Here is a 10,143-nt window from a genome sequence, read left to right on the forward strand (position 1 = left end):
TCCTCCCCTCTCCTCCCCTCCTCTCCTCCCCTCTCCTCCCCTCCTCCCCTCCCCTCTCCTCCCCTCCCCTCTCTTCCTCTCCTCCCCTCTCCTCTCCACCCCTCCCCTCTCCTCTCCTCCCCTCTCCTCTCCACCCCTCCCCTCTCTTCCCCTCCTCTCCTCCCCTCTCTCCTTCTCTCCTCCCCTCTCTCGTCTACAGAAGGTCGCCCCAACACCACAGCAATCACCTGCTTGAAGTCTTGTCCTTTCTTCCTCTCTTAATACGCGCAAACGGGAAAGCCGGTCGACGGTCCTCTTAATGACAGGGAGTGGACCACGGAATAGGCTGGGGACGCTCGTGAGCTGGTGATGCTCGTGAGATGGGGACGCTCGTGAGATGGGGACGCTCGTGATATGGGGACGCTCGTGAGCTGGTGATGCTCGTGAGATGGGGACGCTCGTGAGCTGGTGATGCTCGTGAGATGGGGACGCTCGTGAGCTGGGGACGCTCGTGAGATGGGAACGCTCGTGAGATGGGGACGCTCGTGATATGGGGACGCTCGTGAGCTGGGGACGCTCGTGAGCTGGGGACACTCGTGAGATGGGGACGCTCGTGAGATGGTTCTAGCTCGCGCTAAAACGAGAACTTACTCCCAGCTAAGTGAGACAGCGTCACCTCCAATTAATGGTGGTGTGCTGATCTGGCGTGAACAGGCTGTCTGGAGTGAGAGGGGAGGTATTTTCTCGCACCAGTGTGGTATATCAGCATGCCTGGATATTTATATATTCATATGAAAACCTATAAACAGCATAGCTACAGACTTTAAAATACACACTAAAGCATGTGGGGAGGAATGATCCTGCCTACGACGCTGTGGGGTTGTTCTGCACGGCTGGTCAACCCCAGACACACTGAAGCTACACTGAGCCCAGACAAGCACTGCACAAAGGCCCCAAACCCCCACAACACAAGCTATGATCACATGATCATATTCTCCCTGAAACGGCTCCTCCATGGGGAAATAGCCCTGTCGCCGAACACCATCTAATCACAAGAAGCCAGTAGGTGAAGATTAAGGCAAGCAGCTCTGTGTGCATGCGTGTGTGTGTGCATGTGTGTGTGTGTGTGTGTGTGTGTGTGTGTGTGTGTGTGTGTGTGTGTGTGCAGTCTTACTGCTGCTCCACTCCCCGGAGGCTGAGTTCAGCAGAGGAGAGAGAGACAGCAGAAGACTTCAAAGCCCCACAGGCCGGCCGAAGCATCGGGGAGGTCTTCCCCTCCATCTCTCCTGCCTCCCCAGCCCTGTGGGGGTGTCTAATTGCATCGCGGCGAGCGTGAACAGAGGGAGGTCTTGTCGGAGGCGCGGAGGGTTCTCCCACTGGGACGGGACTGTTATTCTCGCCTCCTCTGCGGGGCGCGGGGCCTCCGTGAAGCTCTCCGTGGAGAGATGGTCCACACTTCCTTCTGCTGATGACACACGCCGGGAGTCTCATCCAGAACGGGGAACAGCAGACGGCAGATCCTGCCTGCCTAAGAAAATTGGTTCAAATCTATTTCCCTGATACTTGACTGACAATTTCGTTGAATTTCTCTTCAGTATTAAAGTGTAAAAGATTTGAGTTACAGAAGAGATTTGAAAATGGTGTGTCAAATACCACCACATTTACTAAATTTTTTGTTATATTCACGGATATCAACAGTATAATAAATGATCATACCAACAACCTTACGCACCTTTAAAGACGATTAAACTAGTTGTGTTGGTTAAGGTGTGATCAGAGAGAATACTGGTATTAGCAGATGTGTTCACTTAACAACAACACCACTTCTGTTACAGCTGTTTAATGTACTACAAACTAAACTGAACTCCTAGTCTGATTTCTTTGTTCATTGCGTGATTTGAATAATAAGTGGGTAATACTCAACATCCTGATGCTTTGATTCTGGGCTGGGGGGGGGGGGGGGGGGGGGGGGGGCTTGCGAAAGAACACTTACACATGAATTTTAACTGAATATTCAAAAGTAGAATGTTTTTAATCAGTTGTTCATGTTGGTTGGTGATTATATGCAAAATACATGCAAATCAGCAATAAACGAAAGGCCACTTGACCTTGCACAGTGCGAATAAATGGAGTTTGTGTAGTTGGCAAGTAAAACAGTAGTGTTTTGTGTTTTAGTATTACTACCTTAACTCTGGCCCATTCACAAATTAATAGACTCAGGCATTACGCCAGTTATCCTGAGAGTCCATGTACAGCTCACTTTTAATACCTCGTAACTGGACGGCAAGTTGAGAAGATGTAGAACTGGCCCCTGAATAGCAGCTAGTTCACCACAGAGCAGCAGGTATATTTCTGACTCTTAATCTGATCGTGTGTGGCTCACCGAGGCATAATGACAACTTCTCAACGGCCTTAGTTTCCTCCTCTGTTTTCTAAGCTTCTAGAAACTGATTACACTTCTCAAAACTGAGTTTCTAATAAACGTTTAATTATTCTCAAAGGCTATAAACCTGAGGAAGCCATAATCACGGGAAATGAGCTGTGGAGTGTGAGCGGGGCTCTTGATGAGATGAGTGCCCATTTGCATGAAGTCTTTCGAAATCCTGTTTTTTATGTTAATGAAGCAGAACAGTCTCATAACAGTGTCACACGTGGGTCACACGTGGGTCACACGTGGGTCACACGCGGGTCGCACGCGGGTCCACACGCGGGTCGCACGCGGGTCGCACGCGGGTCACACGCAGGTCCACACGCCTTCCACTCGCTACAGGGATGAAGCGCAGGAGGAACACGATGAGCTCATATCCACAGGAGAAAAAAAAACAACCAGCAAACCTCGTAGACTCGCCTCAAAGGCAAAGTCATTAGTGCAGAGTAGCCTGATTGTTTTCACCGATTTTCTGTCTGTAGGAGGAGTAAATGGATGTCCCAGCCCTTCAGCCCAAGCCCGGCTATTAATTTCAGCACGCAGCTCTGGCCTGGTGGGCCATGCGAGCGCCGGAGCGGATTAAACTAGATGAGTGTTAATGGGGATGGATTCCTCCACCGTCGGCCTCTGGCCTGGTGCACGTCCTCCATAACCACTGGCCTGTAATGCCCTGTGACTCTTATTGACTGTTATTAATGGCCAATCAGCCTTGAAAGAAGTGTGTTGCCTCTGTGTGTTGTGAGGTGTAGGGCAAGATGCAAACTGCCGGCCATCCTAGAATCCTATAAGTCAAAACTCTGGGCTTAATCTGTCATTAGGAGCAAACGCACGTTAAGACCGCAGAGAGCTAATGTTATATTATGCATTGTTAATGACTACAGAGCCTCTCTGTCCTGCAAAATAGCTCCACAAATTTACCGCCAGTGCCTGACTGACATCAAAGGAATTTGGACTTCTGTGAGACCCAAAATGAAACGCTAGGCCTCTTGCATTTCAAAGCGCATCTAACTCCTGAAAAGGGTTCCCACATGGCCCTCTGCTCAGACCATTCAGTGTTGTGTCTGCTCCACCAGGCATAAATTAAGCATGTGAAAGTTTTAGTGAAATCCTCATTTTCAGTTAATCAAATCTTGCCTAATCAAATTAGGAGCCATAATTCCCGAGGATGCGTGGCACAAAAGTGCATTATTCCTGCCTGGGGGAGAGAAAGCAGCGAATCAGTGTGGTGTCATTTCCCTCTGCTTCAGTGGGCCTGAATTGGAGTGTTCCTCCGGCTGACCCGGGACTATGAGACAGGGTGCGAGGAAACTCTGGCACTCTTTAGGTTCCCAGCGCTTTAAAGGGCTGTCTCCGCGGCCTCCTCCAGAGAAGGATCGGCTGTTCATTAACGAGCCACTTGTGTAGTTCTCTCTGGTCGGCCGCGCTGAAGGGCCTCTGTCGCCACACACACAAAGAGAAAGCACCTCTCACAATGAAGCTCAGCTCCTTTTAGCCCGGCCTGCCACGCCAATCAACGACATTTACAAGATCATTCACGACAGAGTGGGGGGAAAAAAATCGGAATTTTCAAATCAACTTACGCATTCTTTCAGTACGCATAGCTACAGGGGAAAAAAACGTTAAAGATTGTAACAGAAATATTTCTGACCTTCAGAACAAAAGCTGAGTGTGAAATCTCCTAACGCTCTGACAGCTGCTGTGTTAGGTGGGTCCACGTGACAAGTGAACACCGTGTGCAGTACGAGTGTGGTCAGCCTGACGTGTTAGTGCACAACAGCCTTCGTCTTCTAATACATGACAGCTAATGACTACGGGCCTTCAGATGTGCTGGACTGTGTCTTCCCTTTCAGTGCTTGAGTGTTAACGCGTCTTTATAGGGATTCTTAACACCTATTCCATAGACTCTCAAGGTCAGTGTGCTGGCATGAGGAGATGAAGTAAAGGGAAAAAAATGCTCTGAGAGCCTGAGCCCCTATTCATTCATCACATTTGCATGCATGTCTCTGTACTCCATCAGACAAAGACCATGTGAGCTTAGTCATCGCCCCCTACCAATTACAAATGAGTCCATTAAGCTGTCTGCAGTGGGTCCTGCCTCTTCATGGTAATGGCTCGTGAGATTTCCATCATAATCGCGCGGCTCTCGGTGCTGCCGTGAGCGTGGACGGAGAGGAGGAGATCGCGTGAAGATGCTCACCCCTCCTGATTCAGCCCACAAGTTTAGAGAAAAACACGACAGAGATGTCAGAGACGGATACTGCAGGAGATGTGTGTGGCCAAGAAGCCCTCGCTGAAGGAATCTGTCAATTACGGGTCCTTGTGTTTCTGTCTTCCGTGAGTGGTGCAGATTCACCCTGTAGCTAAACCCAAGCTCACTCTTCTCAAGATAGCAGCCGGGGCATCAATCAGCGTAATGGCTTCAACCACACATCCAGCAACTGTTGCTTGTCTGAGATCAAGCTGTGGTTAAATCCTGTGTGGTTGGCCCCTGCATCCCAACGCCGTTCACCCGGCCACACCACCTCCCACAGATCTTCAGCTCAGGGGGGGCGGATCACCGTCCCTGTCCCAGCGTGCCGGCTAAAGCGTTAGTGCTTGATCTCTCTATATCTCACAGCCCAGCACAGCCCCCCGACTAGCGGCCCTACATACTGGAAATGATGGCAGCGTTTCACCTTGAAGACACGGAGAGCAGCGCTAATGCGGCGCCCCGGCCCGCCGGCAGCAGGAAGAGGAATGACAGGAGCGAGGAGGTATTAATCACCAGGACAGTGAGAGCGTCAGCCTGCAGCCGCACGGGGATACGGAGGAGATGCTGAAATTGTGCCGCCCTCCACAGGGTCCTGACGTCTCGCCGCGTTACGGCTGCCGAGTCCCGCAGGGCGCCGTGACGACGCGCGAGCCTCCCGACCCTCGCCGTCACAGATGATCTACGAGCGTCATTAACAGAAAATATCACTCCGGTCGACCTGTGAGCTCGCTCCGCTAAGGGTCATATTATGTGCGAAGAACAAATTATGGTCCAAGTACATTCAAATAGCCCTTCAAAAAATAAAAAAGGGGGGAAGAAGAGGAAATGGTGATATGTCATCTGTGACAATGGCCTCTGGTGAGAAGCCGGGGCAAACGGGGGAACATGGTGAGGAGACGGGGGTGGTGAGGTTCTCGCGAGCCTTCTGTCACTTGGCAAAGAGAAGCTGAACAAACCTCCCACTCAAACCAGAACCGGTACGTTTAAACAGAGAGGAGTAATCAACACCTCTGAACATACATCTCAATAGGCTCGTCATACTAATGACTGTTTATCAAGCAGCCAAATTAGTAGGAGGGAGGACGAAATGTAATCAGTGTGTGCTGAAAGATTAGATCTTTTGGGGACAGAAATGTGTTTGTATGTATTTTGGGGTGGGTTATGGTTATTTATATGACAAATATGACCAGTGCTTCAGAACAATCTTACTAGCCCTCAGACATTTTACTGTAGCTCAGTTGATCAGTTGAATATGCAATTAACAATTCAAAGCTTTGGTTAATGCCTCTCCATCATGGATCCAGAGTGATCTATGACTACAAAAAACCTGCCCAAGAACGCCCTTCCATTGTCCTGAGCCATTCGCGGTCACACAAGGGTGATAATACCGCGCTTGAAACAACAAAACCTCTTTTCGTAAATTAGTTCTGCATTTTTGCCTGTGGATTTTGGGGCGAGGAATAAAAGAGCGTTTGCGAGTTCTCCCGCCCAATATCAATTTCAAGGTCCATTTGCCGCCTCCTCCCTGATCCCCGCCGCGGTGAACAGACGGCGGGGCTCTGACTGTGCACATATGGCACTGGGCCGGGAGTCCGCCGGAGCCGATAATGACGGCGGCGTGGTGGGCTGGCCCTCCGCCATGGCCAGCGCTGCCGTGCCGTAATTGACAGCCGCGAGCCCCCCCCAGCCCTCCCTGTGACGGTGCCCACGCTCGCGTCCGCCGCCCGCTCCCAGATTCGCACGCACCGCCTCGGCCTGTGGGCCCAGCAGGGGCAGGACATCCAATTTACAGCTCCGTCCAGTGGCGCCCCTGGGCGCCGTCTCAAGCCCAGACGGTCCAGGTCTAATGATGAGACCTTCCAGCAGCTCATACATTACTGGCACACACACACACACACACACACACACACAAAACTAATCTGAAAAATCGCTACAGACGCACATTTCGGTTCTCCACATTGGCTCTGGCTGTGGATGTAGAGAGAGGAGTTATATCTGCGCTACATGAACCTTCATCTCGTCCAGGATGAACGTGACGAGAGGCGGTTTGCTCGTCTGCAGCTCGCGGCCCGTGCGGCTCACGCCGCAATGGTAGAATAGAAAGAGACGACTCGCCTTGACAGCGTCCGCCTTCCCGGCCGGAGCCGAAACTCTCTGGGCCAAAACACTTCGCCAGCACACTGTGAGGAGAGAGGCTTGACGAGCAGGAATACATTAGAAATTCTGTCAATATGTGCGTTGGCTTAAGCCTTGATTGCTACCCGGGAGCTTCTCAACGAGGAGGGTCTCGCATGGTGGGACTCCAGCCTGCTCCTCTCCCGCGTGTGTGTGTGTGTGTGTGTGTGTGTGGGGGGGGGGGGGGGGGGTGGACGCCTCGGCCCACTGCTACGATCCTCTTGGCACGCTGTTGCGGCGAAACAAATTGTGTTCTGTGATAGCGCCGTGTGAGACTTGGCATCACCGACGTCCTCGGGATGTGCACCATCTGTCAGCTCCGCACGGATACATCGCATCAGAGGAAGGCACTCAGCAATGCACATCGCCGTGGAGGAGAGAGAAAAAACCCAAACCACCCCGGTACTGGTGGTACTGGTGGTACTGGTACTGGTGGTACTGGTGGTACTGGTACTGGTGGTACTGGTACTGGTGGTACTGGTGGTACTGGTACTGGTGGTACTGGTACTGGTACTGGTGGTACTGGTAACAGAGCATCTCGGAGTATTCTGCAGCTCACTGAAGAGTGTGAAGTGTGTGAAGACTGCCATATATTAAAATGTAGTGGAAATGTTGCTTTGTTAACGTTGTTGTGTGACAAATCCACAAATTCTCCTTGGTACATCATCTTACTAAAGTGAGGAAACGTTTGTGAGAAAGTTCCTGTTTAGGCAAGCATTAGTTCAGGAATAAAGAAAAATATACTTAACCTTTGGCATATCATAACAACACAAAATTAACCTCTTGCCCTGATCTATTACAATCAGTTCCTGATGGGAAGACAGATTATTGCATTCTGGGTAAGAGGAAAAGACATGACTGGGTCCTGTGTTCGTTCTCGGTGCCTCGGGGAGTGTTGACTGAGATCCAGCAGGGACTTACTTGAAGCCCCTTTGATGATTCCGCCTCTCAATAAGCAATTAACCCTGATCTCTCTCTGGGTGTCCCGCCGATGCTGGGTGTCCCGCTGAGGCCAGGACCAGCAGTGCTGAAGGGTCATCTGTCAGCTCGACGGCAGATGGCATGGGCCCGCCTCGACCCAGCGGAGTGAGCAGGAAGCTTTCAGAGACTGGCGATGTCCACTGGGCAAATGATGAGGTCAGCTAGCAGCACTGAGACCTGGATCAGAGACTGAAAAGAGGGGTCTACGCTCCTAAATAAAGACACTGTGATTCTATATTCTGCACACACACACACACACACACACACACACACACACAGTGTTGCACTACTGTGCTGGAGGTTTTATGTGGACCCAAGATAATTGATACTGTAGAAACATTAATCAGCTCACTCATAAACCTTAAAATAATCTTTAAGGCAAGATACATATAAGTATATACAGTTAGCACTGCAAGTAAACCTATACACGGACATCCCAAAAAAGCAACCCACACACCTACACCATCATTCTGGATGAACAGTCTATAACAAGCTATAAACTCCCCGATAAACGCACCAAGATGAAGTTTTGTAAATGGCTTGTGACAGGTGAGATTCGCTCGTGTCTTTACCCCACTGGATATGTCAGTCTTTAAACGCAGCCGCTTGGCGTCCCTGATTACAATGATATGTAGCATTGACAGCTTACTTGACATTTACACACTCAGATTCCCATCGGCTAATAGCTATTTCTCATCTCCCCAGGGTTCGACAACCGGGCCAGCCGATAACAAACCTGTCAGGGTGTCTTCAGCAGGATGAGAAATTAGGCACTCGATGGAGAAATATGGAGTCTGACACGAGCGACATGTAGCTGTGGGACAGGACGTGTTTCAACAGTGGGCACAAAATGGAAGCAGCTGATTGAGTCTTATCTGTGTTTGGAGCGAGCGCCTTTTAGAAATGTTCTTATCTCCAAGGAGCCAACACTAAGAGATCAGTGGGGTTGGGATGGTTGACATCTGAAGCTAAAGAAATGTGGTGGGAGGATACAGACGTGGCGTGGGGGAGAGAGAGACGGGGGGGGGGGGGGGGGGGGGGCATCTAGCCTACTAATAACACTCACGTTTAGCCAGGTTATAGAAAAGCAGTTATTCAATCGGTTTTCAGTACTTAATCTTTTTAGACTTGATTGTTCTTCTGTTCCCTACATAATCAATGTTGTTTGTAGCTGAAAATACACGGCTGCGAAGATTACTTTCAAAATCTAATTTTATGAATAACCCAACTCAAACTGTAATCTGAAGGACCGCACTAGTGTGCAGTATTCTGGTCCCAGAAACAAAAAACTCACTCAAATTAAAGTCCCTTAAAATGTGATACACTGATGCAGGAAACTAATAGTTTTACTCCTGCCAGACTGTCTCTCCTACTAACACATGCTTATGTCAGTGTTTACATGCTGTTTAATTCTATGTAAAGGAGAAGTGGATTATGGGTTTTATCCTCTGCTAAACATTCTGCAACACCCATCAGATGTATCAAATGCACCCATAATACTCTTTCAGTTATTTTCCAATTAAACAAACAATTCCACATGTATTCACTTTCCATTCAACCCTGTAATTATAGAATTAAGTAAATGTACGAGTGTCAATGTTTACAACATGCTGGCACTGGATTAAATACACAGAATCTATGAAATCACTTTGATTAACCCTACTGAGAATTTCCCTGATACCACAAAACATACAGGGTCCTTAAAAGCCCAGAACACTTGATTGTAAGGACCTTTAAACAGGCATGGACACGAGGACATGAGGACATATGGACATGAGGACACAGCATTTCTCTCGTGTCTCTATTTAGATCCTCATGCTGCTTGTGCCACCACGTCCTTTCATCGGCCGGGTGACCAAGTCAAAATCTAAAAAAGATGCACTTATGACCTCTATGAGGACAAATCAGTGATAATGGTGACCTCTATGAGGTCAAATCAGTGATAATGGTGACCTCTATGAGGACAAATCAGTGATAATGGTGACCTCTATGAGGACAAATCAGTGATAATGGTGACCTCTATGAGGACAAATCGGTGATAATGGTGACCTCTATGAGGTCAAATCGGTGATAATGGTGACCTCTATGAGGTCAAAATCAGTGATAATGGTGACCTATATGAGGTCAAATCAGTGATAATGGTGACCTATATGAGGTCAAATCAGTGATAATGGTGACCTATATGAGGTCAAATCAGTGATAATTGGTGACCTCTATGAGGTCAAATCAGTGATAATCAGAATTGCAGTCAAACTCCAATACCCACATTATGGACGAGCCAGGTACGTCACTACTCTTCCACACTTAAAGTAAAATCCCCAGTGCATTC

Source organism: Brachyhypopomus gauderio, chromosome 16, assembly GCF_052324685.1.
Source record: "Brachyhypopomus gauderio isolate BG-103 chromosome 16, BGAUD_0.2, whole genome shotgun sequence".
Lineage (NCBI taxonomy): Eukaryota > Metazoa > Chordata > Actinopteri > Gymnotiformes > Hypopomidae > Brachyhypopomus > Brachyhypopomus gauderio.